A 9,938-nucleotide genomic window follows, 5' to 3' on the forward strand; every position below is an offset into this window, starting at 1 on the left:
CGTCAAATCGCTCCTCCTCCACATCGATAAGCATTCCGTAATTTTATAAGGAAAAAAAAAAACGCGTGCAAAGCGGCGGAGGCCGTGTGAACACCCAGCTCTGTAAAGCCCGCTGCGCGGGGCGGGGGGGCGGGGGGCAGGCTTTGGGCGATTCTAAAGTCGCCTAAGTGAAACGACGGGTCTTTACGCCGCCGTTGGCTTAGAGAGACACCGCCGTCCCACCCGGGAGCGGCAGAGAAGCGCCGCTGCCCGCCGCCCCGGCCCCGCCGCCCCGGCCCCGCCGCCCCGGCCCCGCCGCCCCGGCCCCGCCGCCCCGGCCCCGCCGCCCCGGCCCCGCCGCCCCGGCCCCGCCGCCCCGGCCCCGCCGCCCGCTCCGCGCCCGCCGCGGTGGTGTCGCTTGTGCAAGGGCGCCATCTGGCGGGCGCGGCGGGCGGCGCTTCGCTGCCCTCCCCGCCGGGCGCCCCGGGAGCCGGCACCCCGCTGCCCCGGCCCCGCCGGCAGCACCGCCGCCTCGCAAGGAACGGTGCCCAGTAACCTGCGGGCAGAACGAATAGGGATGGCACTAAAGGTGAGGAGTTAATTCGGCAGAGCCTCGTCGGAAAGGCAAAGGCAGGAGAAATTTATTTTTATTTATGTATTTATTTATTCCCCCGCCCAGGGAAAAAAGTGATTCCGGGAGGGAGCTGACCACAAGATACTAGTTTATCACAACAGACCAGTTGTTCCATCGTCAGGGCAAACACCTTCTCCGAGGGTCATGGACGGGAAGCAGAGCTCTGTGTGAGTCCCAGGAGATTCTGGGGGATGCCTGGTCTTCCTAGGAAGAAAATACAGGGGGATCAAGAAGAGAAAAGCAAGCAGAAGCCAGTTTCTGTGCCGTGAGTAAGGGGGTTCACAGCTTCCAGTCCTCAAATGGCTACTGAAATAACTACTTCAGGGGCAAATTTAAATGCTTGTGTAATCATTCACTCTAAATGGAAAAGTTCTTTTCAGAGGCCGGCTCTAAAGTGAAGGATTTGGGGGGCTGACCGCTCAATTGCTTTCATCATAGGGCTGCTGAATTCCTGTTCCTCTAAAGAAATTGTTTGGAAAGCTCCTTAATACTGTTATGCTTAAATGGTTATGGTTTTATGTAGTAAAGAGATTATATTCCCTTGTATCCAACAGACCACAGTTACGATGCTATTTTATACATACTTACTTTTCACCTTTTTTTCTTCTGCTTACTAGTTTTCCCCTTTAAAAAGCAACCTACACACACACACAAAAAAAACCCCAAAAACCAAACCAACACAAACCCCACCACAAAAAATTACCATATGTTTTTGGCAAGTCAGAATCTGTGGTAATCTGCAGCTCTCTCCTTCAGAACTACTGCCTCTGAATTTTAAAACTACTTATCTCAACAGAAATTGGTATGCTAGTAGAAGAATAAATCACAATAGCCATACAAGAAGAATTTGTATGCATTCAACCTCATGTTGAGGACTTTGCTTTGTCAGACAGTATTTGATAATATGTCAGGTTGTGCGTTTCTGGTCTTTGTTGTTTAAACTGACGAGCAATAAACTACCTTTTTTTTTATAGCCTCCATCACTAAAAAGTTAACAATTTGCTACAACATCAAACAGAGCACAATAAAAAGAGTAAAGACTCCAAGTGAAAAATACTTGAAAAAAAAAAATCTTGAAAAATCATACCTACTCTTGTTTGTAATGTGTGAAATTATTACAAGTATGTTCACTATGAGGACTATTGATAGATGACTCACAATTTAGCTAAATTCAATAAACCACATACCGTGCCTATCCCAGTAGGTGACTCATGCATTTTGTATTTCAAGTATCAAATGTTTGCCAAAAACAGTATTTAAAAAAGTAGGAAAATTGTTCAAAAGGGCTTGTGAATAGGTTGGGACTACCCACTGGCAGCTCTTACTTCTGTTCTGACCACTTACGTAGGATTTCATGGCACCACTGTAGTATTCTGCTAGAAGGAGTGCTTAGCCACAGCAGCCCCACCCTTACGCACTTCATATGCTTTTTTCTCACATATATTGTGCCTTCTTTAAATACACACACACTGGAATTTAATGTGATACTTTAAAGCAGTTGTGTTTTAAAGAGAAAAGCCTGCAGAGTAAACATTTTCCCTACAGAGTCACTGCTCCGTAATTTTATACACATTTCCTAATTTTTCTAGCACCATGCTTTGCCGTTCTAAAATTAAATGTGAAAAAAAGAATATAAACCAGCAATCTCAAAAGAACTATTCAGCTGGTCCCTGAATACTGTATAATAGTATTTTAAATCAAATAACTCAATGTAAAAGCAGCAGAATTGGGCCCACAAGAAGGAGTAAGTTTTAGTCCTGGCATCTACGCCTTTTCAGTGTTTCAACAGACTGCAAGGTGGCAAAGGAAGCTACTACATGCTGGTGACTCAATAGGTTAGCTTAGATGTTAGGTGGTTTTCCAAACTCATTCATACAAGCCTCAGAATACATCTGGATCTTATTTTTAATTTTGAGCAGGGGTTACCTGATCCTAGAATATCGTGCGTTGCATACACACAGCATCCACATATCATAAACTCTTTTGTGAAGGCAGAGAATCACGTGCCTTCATGGCACACGATGAGAAAGGACAGTTTTTTCACCAGGACCTGTGAATAGTGTGTGTTTATAGCGAGTGTGGCTTAAGGTGTCTGTTTTCTGGGTGATTCAGAACAGGTGAAATATTTGGTGAAATATTTTTACGTGTGCGGTCACCCCTATAATTGGTATCAAACAGTGCAATTTCATTACTGATCTTCTCTGCATCTTCTTTCCCAGTATTCCTTTGGCACTTTCCCTGCTGAGCTGGCTCTTACTCTGACTTTACGAGTCCCTTCTGGTCCCTGGAAGAAGCCGATACAGTGTCGTCTGAAAAGAAATGAACTCAAAGTTCGTGTTGACTGGGGATATATTAAGTTGATGGAATCACGACTTTCATATGTGCAGAAGTGGTAAAACTAAGCATAATATCAAGCTCTGAACTTTAATTTTGTTCATTAAAAACCTGGCATGAGGTGTGTGTTATTCATTGCTTTGTCAACTACTTCACATTTGCACCCTGTTTTTCTTGCAAAAACTGTCAAAAGAACTCACGTGGGAAAGTATTGCAGGAAAACATTTGATCTATTTTAGTTTCATTTAATGAAATTTAGCATCCAGAGAACAAGTAGGAGAAACAGCATCAATATGCCCAGACGATTCTCCAAAGGCCTTTAGCAATTGCTTTGTAAGAGGATCATTAGCTTCTTGCCTATGAAATTACCAGAACTGATCTCTTCGTATTGACATGGGTGCAAGTTCTGCTACTTGAAGGAAATATTCAATTTTAAGCAGATAAAGTGTATGTATGTACTTTGCTGGTAATACAAACTTTTCCAATTGTTCTATATTGGGAGTGAGTGCGTACACAATATGGAAAATCTTAAACAGTATACAGAGAGTATTTTTTTAATATTCTCAGAGTAAGGAATGGGAAATCATATTAGTTGTCAAATGATGACAGCTGTAATATTAACATTATTAACAAAGGGCCAGAGTATTGTTTTACTAGCCATGCATCAGGCTAGAAATGCTTTTTAACATCAGAGACTCAATAGTTATCAAGAGCTTTTGATTTAATAATATCCAGTGTACCAATAACAGTACTCCACAGTTTCCATTAGTTTGATTGAATGTTATATCTGTCTAAGCAAACCAAGCATTAGGTGCTTCAGGGAAAGTCACTTCTAATAGAGAAAAATATAATGCATGAATATTTCATTAGTAGATGAATATCCATCAAAACTTTACTTGAAATGCTTGAAAGTACCTACTGAATGTTTGCCAGTTATTTCATAAAACAGAGATGGTTGTAATGCTGCTGTTGAAACAGGAAAAAATCTATTAGATCATTTAACATACTAAAACAATTATGGTATAATTATAAGGATCATAATTATATGTTCTTGATGCCTTTAATTGTGCAAGCCTCACTAATTAACATTAGAAATTCAATCAAAACAAATTATGCTTTAAAATTTAAGGCTGAACTTAAAGAGAAAGATCATATTTCCCAAGTCAAACAATTATAACATGAATTCCACCTGACAGTAGGCAAACTCTTCATATGCAGGTTTGCAGTCTCTCTCTTTCCATTTCTTAAGTTTTATTCAGTGTATTTCGGGGGGGTGGGGGGGTGGAGAGAGATACACACTCAAGTGACTTACTCTTACTTAACATTATAATGTCAGTTTTGCCAGAGCCAAAATCTCATAGAGATTCTTGTGGCCTTTGGATTAAACTTTAAAGAGATTCATACTGTGCCCCCTGTACTTGGGTGTTTTCTGCACGGCCCTGCGCTGTGCATAAACTTACGGTAAGATTCGGGTCTCCAGCTCTGTCCTTCGGTTGTTGCTTGTTTCACCTTGAGTCACCTCTCAGGACTATTGGATTATTTATAGAACAAACAGAACACAGTTTTGGGGGGAAACATTCCATTCTTTTGTAAAGTTTAGACATGCCATGTCATGAAGACAATTAAAGAAGAGCTGGTCAGATACTTTCCTATACATAGTATTGGTTTTGAAAATATTTTTTTTGTAGAACTGGAATTAGCCTAATTACTTCAATCCTGTTGTCATTTTCAGTCTTCCACTGAAAAGGATTTCTCTGAGGATCAAGCTGATTCCAGTCAAAATATATAGGATTTGGGGGGGGGGTTTGCATCTATTTAAGTTACTGTTGTGCTTTGCAGGAAGTATGGGTCAGTTGCTTGTAGCCCCTACATCCCTATGTGGAGGAGACTCCCAACCACTGGGACACGTTTCACAAGATGCCCAGAGAAGTACAGCTCTGGGAGTAGCCCGCCCAGTAGAAGTGACCAGGGCAGGAACATTTGAAAACCTCTATACTGAAAAGTATAGAGTAATATTTAATCCAAAAGAAACAAACATATCACTGTTGGAGTATTAGAGTGTTGGGTTTTTTCATAAACAAAAATTTCAAGGTATCAGAATTTCTTATGGAGTGGAAATTCCCCATTTTTGGCTAGCTCTATTCCTAGACCTAGTCTGATAAGATATTTTATTATTTTTTTAATCTCATAGTCTCAGTAGAATACTTACAGGAAACCATGCTGTGGAGATTAAAAGGAAAAAGAAGTTCAGTTAGTTAAGGCATTGCATTAAAGAGATGAATGTAGAAACCTCACCAGAAGGAAGATGGCTAGTTTCTCCTTAAAACATGTACCATTCAAATATTATTCAAAACCTTTGTATTATATTTTCTTTCTACTGAGACTGGACCCTAACAAAAATACTTTAGATACTTTCCTCTCTCTGTCATTGAAAATTTCAGCATGGCATCATCATTCATGAGAACAGCAAAATGGAAACCTGTGAGATCTTGGCTTCTGTCTTTCCAAAACAAAGCAGCATACAGAGAGTAAGCACTGACTGTGCTCCACTTACTTACTATATATTTGCTTTCTGCTTATTTTCTCTGGTTAACCAAATCAGAACTGCTGTCTAATGAAGATTTTGGCCATCTCCCACTGCTCTTTTCTTTTCAGCAAATGTGCACATTCAAAGGTCTGACCACAAATTTTACTGAACACTGAGGGCACCGGTCAGTTCCCTAAATGTAGGACCCCAGTGCTAATTGAGAGACCAGCAGATAGTCCAGGCATCCCAGCACAGGCAGATGGGACTGTAGGAGGTGCCTGCACCTTCTGGCATGGCCAGTCCCTCAGCATCTCCTCTAGGACTACGTGACTCTTCAGTCAACTGACCTTCATCATGTCTCTCCAGGTAGCGTCTGCTGACCTCTAGCTAAAGGAAGCACCGCTTCGGTTAGCTCAGCTCTGTGTTTCTGGGTGACTGGACACTTTAGAGTGAAAATGAAACAATCTAAGATGTAAAAAATGCTAGACTAGTTAACATTATAGCCTAAGTTATTTTAAGTTCATCTTCAAAATAATCTTAGTATTAGGACTGTGAGCTTTCAAAAGTCTTCACTGATCATTAAATAAGCTGTTACTTGAGATCCAAGTACATTGCTAGCAAGTCTTGAACTTACCATAGCACATCAACCACAGCAGTGATCAGTGCCAGTGAAAACTGGTGTATATTTTTCACAGAATAATTGCATTGGAGTATTTAAATTGTAAGAAGAAAATTCAGGCAACTCCTTGCATGATTTGATTAATCAACACCTCCTTAGTGAATAAAGAGTCTCTCATTGCTATCAAAGGTTGCACGGATACAAGAGACGTGCTGGGGAATGATGGAAAATCGACAGGCTACCACAGAAACAAATCGATCAAGTCCCCCACATATAAGATTGCGTTTTATTTCAGGTCCTGTTCCATAGTTCCATGGAATCAAAGATGACAAGATGTCTTCATCCTCCATATAAGCTCTTGAAACATAGCAATGTAATGCCTTTGGTGTTACATGATAAAATATCCCTGATGTGGTAGGGCTGCCTGGTCTGGTTTTACCCCTTCGATGCACAATGTTTTCTGGTGCAGCTGGAGAATGGAGAAACTGGTTCCTGTAGTTTTTCCCTGATAATTTCCACACTACACTACACTTCCTTCTGTTGGCTTAACTTTTAACAACAATTTCATACGTATTTTATTTCTATATGGTCAGCTGTGCAATAAGTAGGTTTCTGTTACTTGTTTTAGGTTGTAAATGTATTAATGACAAATGTCAAAAGAAGAAAATTTGCGTGTGTGTGGGGGGTTCCTTTAGTGAGGCTTATAATAGCATATTTTCTAAAGCCTAGTATCTTCTTTCCTCCTTTAACGAAAGGCCAAAATGCCTCTGTGGCCCTGGCACGCATTTTGCTGGTGTTTGGAATGGTAGCACACAGAGACAAATAAATAAATAAATAAATAGTAATAAAAAAAATAATGCTACATCCATTTCACTTTGAAACAAATGATTACAGAGCAGCTGATTATAATTGGAGAGAAAATGTAGAACGGCAAAATGCTAGTAGTAGCAATTGGAGTGAATTAACTGGGGTGCTCAGACATGCTCTCAAGAAATGGATTGACTCGCAGAAGGAGTTTTAGTGGTGTGAAAACTTGCATTGCGTTTCTTCAGCACACAGAAAAGCAATCTACCTGATTTTCCCAAAAGTAGCAAAGCAATCAGATATTTGAGAAGTCTGTTGCCTGCTAAGAGAGATGGGGAACCATGGAAAGCATAGAAACAGCAGGGAAAAACCCAGAAAATCTTTAACATGCACCAGTAAATTTTGTCTTTAAAATTAATTTTCCAAAACACTTTGGGAAGAAAATGTAGCCCTAATTGTTAGTTAGCTTAATTGGCAAAGAAAGGGAAAAGTATTAGAAAAGCCATTTTGGATACTGCAGGTGACTCAGATGGTTTCTCCTAGAGTGTTTTTTCCTAAACTTTAACCAACTATTTCAGCCATTTAAGACTTTTTGTTAAACAGAAATTCAAACTTGGGAAATTCCAACACATGCACTAATAATTTCAAATTTTTTTTCTCTTTTACTCAGAACCTGTTGCTTAGAGTCGCTTCCATAGTGTCCCTTATCTTGAGCCCATAGGTCACCAAGTAAAGTATGTCTAGTATCGACCAGGTCTTGAGGTCCTTGGCTGCACGACAATCAATGGAGGGATTCCTGTGGGGATGTGTGGGAGATTTCCAAACCCACTAGCGTGAAAGTGCCCAACTTTCATTTTCAGCCTCGAGGATATTAAGCTAAATTTATTTTTTCAGAGTTATTAGTGAGCTGTCTGACCTGTGCACTGCACATTTGTTCGATGTTTTAATTGTGAAATTAAGTAGGTTGAGCAAACAGAATGTGGGTCTGGAAGGTGAATAACCTGACCTTAAGACCTAATACTCTGAGCATATGTTCATTTTTTCTTCACTCATGCAAATCTAAGTGTACCTTTGTCATTAGATGCAAGGATTTCAGTGTCTTGTCAAAGTAATGTACCACAGCAGAATTAATCTTCTTTAACATATTTTATCCCATGATCATGGGGAAAAAAAAAGTCAGATTCCCTCCAGAATAAGCTTATTGCATTCACAAAATAAGTCTTATTTGCTAAGTAGCTTTTCATCAATGCTATCCATTCACCAAAATTAGCAATGTGACAAATAACAAGAACATAATTTGCTGTATTGGGACAGTGACAAAACAGAGTACTTACCCTGCAATTGTCATTCAGATCAGACAACAAAAGGGGAGACACACTAAACTAATCAAGAAACCATGGCATCCTGACCTTATGACCAAGATCACCAACCTGGAAAATCAGTTGTTAAACATTCACAGCAGATAATTCTCACAGTTTGAGTGAAAGATAATACCATATTGAAATGAGGGCAAAGTCAATACTGGTTGTGCTTAAATAAATGGCATGGAGACCTCCCAGGGTAGATATAATATTCCCATATATATTCACTTATGAACTGTAACTGATGGTGCATTGTAAGACTCTGAAAAGAGGTGGAATAGTAAGAGAAGGAGGAATCAGTGTCTGTCCCCAAAATTTGCTTTCCCAAGGGACAACCAGGAGAACGGAAGGAATAGTAGGGAGGCTGCTCAAGAGGGATTTTGCTGTCCAGGAGGTGGTATAGAGTGAGCTACAGCTAATATAAGAAGAGGTACAATATCTGCCATCCTTCAAGGAGTGTTCAAAGAGGCTGGGCTTTAACATCAGCAGGAAAGTACCAGCCTCCACTGAGCCTAAGCCTCTATACTCAGAGGTTGAAGCTGGCAGCTGCACTTAGTGTTGTGCACCTACGTCAGTGCAGGAAGTCTGACATCATTCATCACCTTGTGGTGTAACAGGCTGCCATTAACGCTTCTTTAGAGTCACTTTACTGCCATGGGATATGGTACCCTGGCCCTCAAGGGAGAACAACAGCATGAAATCTGTGGACAGTGTGCTCCTAATCATAAATCAGTGTTTTCTTCAATTCTTCTTCTGAAAACCAAAATTTCTGATGCATTTCAATGTTCAGGGTTTCATTTCATGGCTTCTTAAACAAAAGTAGGTTTCAAAACAAGAATTGCAACTAAGTAATTTCTGACTTGCCCATCTGGAGGACATCCCAGTTCCCATCAGTAATGCAGTCCTTATCTGTTTTATCGACCAAACCAAAAGAAGCTAGAACACTAGCGCTGCATTTGCCTTGCTAAGAAAACCACCAGCACTTCATTTGCCTCATTTATTTTGGTTTGTTTCTTCCATTGAGTCCTTCTCCCTCACTACATCTTCTGAAGTTTTCCTGCATCCTCTGCAGTTTTTCCTTTCGCCTCGCGTGCGATCAGCCTAACCCCCTCTGTGAAACACGGGCCGTACAACGGCCGAGAGAAACCTCCGTGGGCCTCTTGACTCCACAGCTTGTTCAAAACCTCCAGATTCTTACTTGAAGGGACTCTTGAAGGCCGCTGGATGATTTTTTTAATTTTTTTTTTACATGGTACAAAGCAGTATGTCTTCCCTATGCCTATCTTCTCCTGTTCACCCTGTTGCTACAGAGAGGTTAATATTTTTTGCTTCTTTATTTTGATGAACAGCACGTTTTTAAACATTTGGGAGAGGTTGGAAGGAAGTACTCAGATTAGTGGCATTCATCTGGGTCTGGATCCCGGGAAATGCTGACTTTGTCAGTTCACTTTGACTCCTGAAAGCTGACAGTAGTCAGCACATCACATGAGTAAGCCATAAACTGTTATAATCCCCCAAGTCTTTTGATATAAATGTAGTAGCTACTTACTCCAGGAATGTAAAGCCGCTTCAGTGAGTGCTTTGTCCCCATACTCTTTCTACTTGGAACTGAAATCACACATGTTAAGCAAATCCCATCTTATATATAGATATAATTATGGGGACAGAACACACCAAAAG

The 9,938-nt window shown here is 40.7% G+C and overlaps 1 long non-coding RNA gene across 1 annotated transcript; it reads left to right on the top strand.

Moving 5' to 3' along the window:
• The first annotated feature begins 365 nt into the window (after positions 1 to 365).
• On the top strand, positions 366 to 3,068 carry LOC142602022 (uncharacterized). The gene is made up of 3 exons (XR_012835643.1): positions 366 to 568; positions 659 to 878; positions 2,833 to 3,068. It is a non-coding gene; the product is annotated as an uncharacterized LOC142602022 (long non-coding RNA).
• Positions 3,069 to 9,938: the final 6,870 nt, after the last annotated feature.

Source organism: Balearica regulorum, chromosome 5 (genome assembly GCF_011004875.1).
Source record: "Balearica regulorum gibbericeps isolate bBalReg1 chromosome 5, bBalReg1.pri, whole genome shotgun sequence".
NCBI lineage: Eukaryota > Metazoa > Chordata > Aves > Gruiformes > Gruidae > Balearica > Balearica regulorum.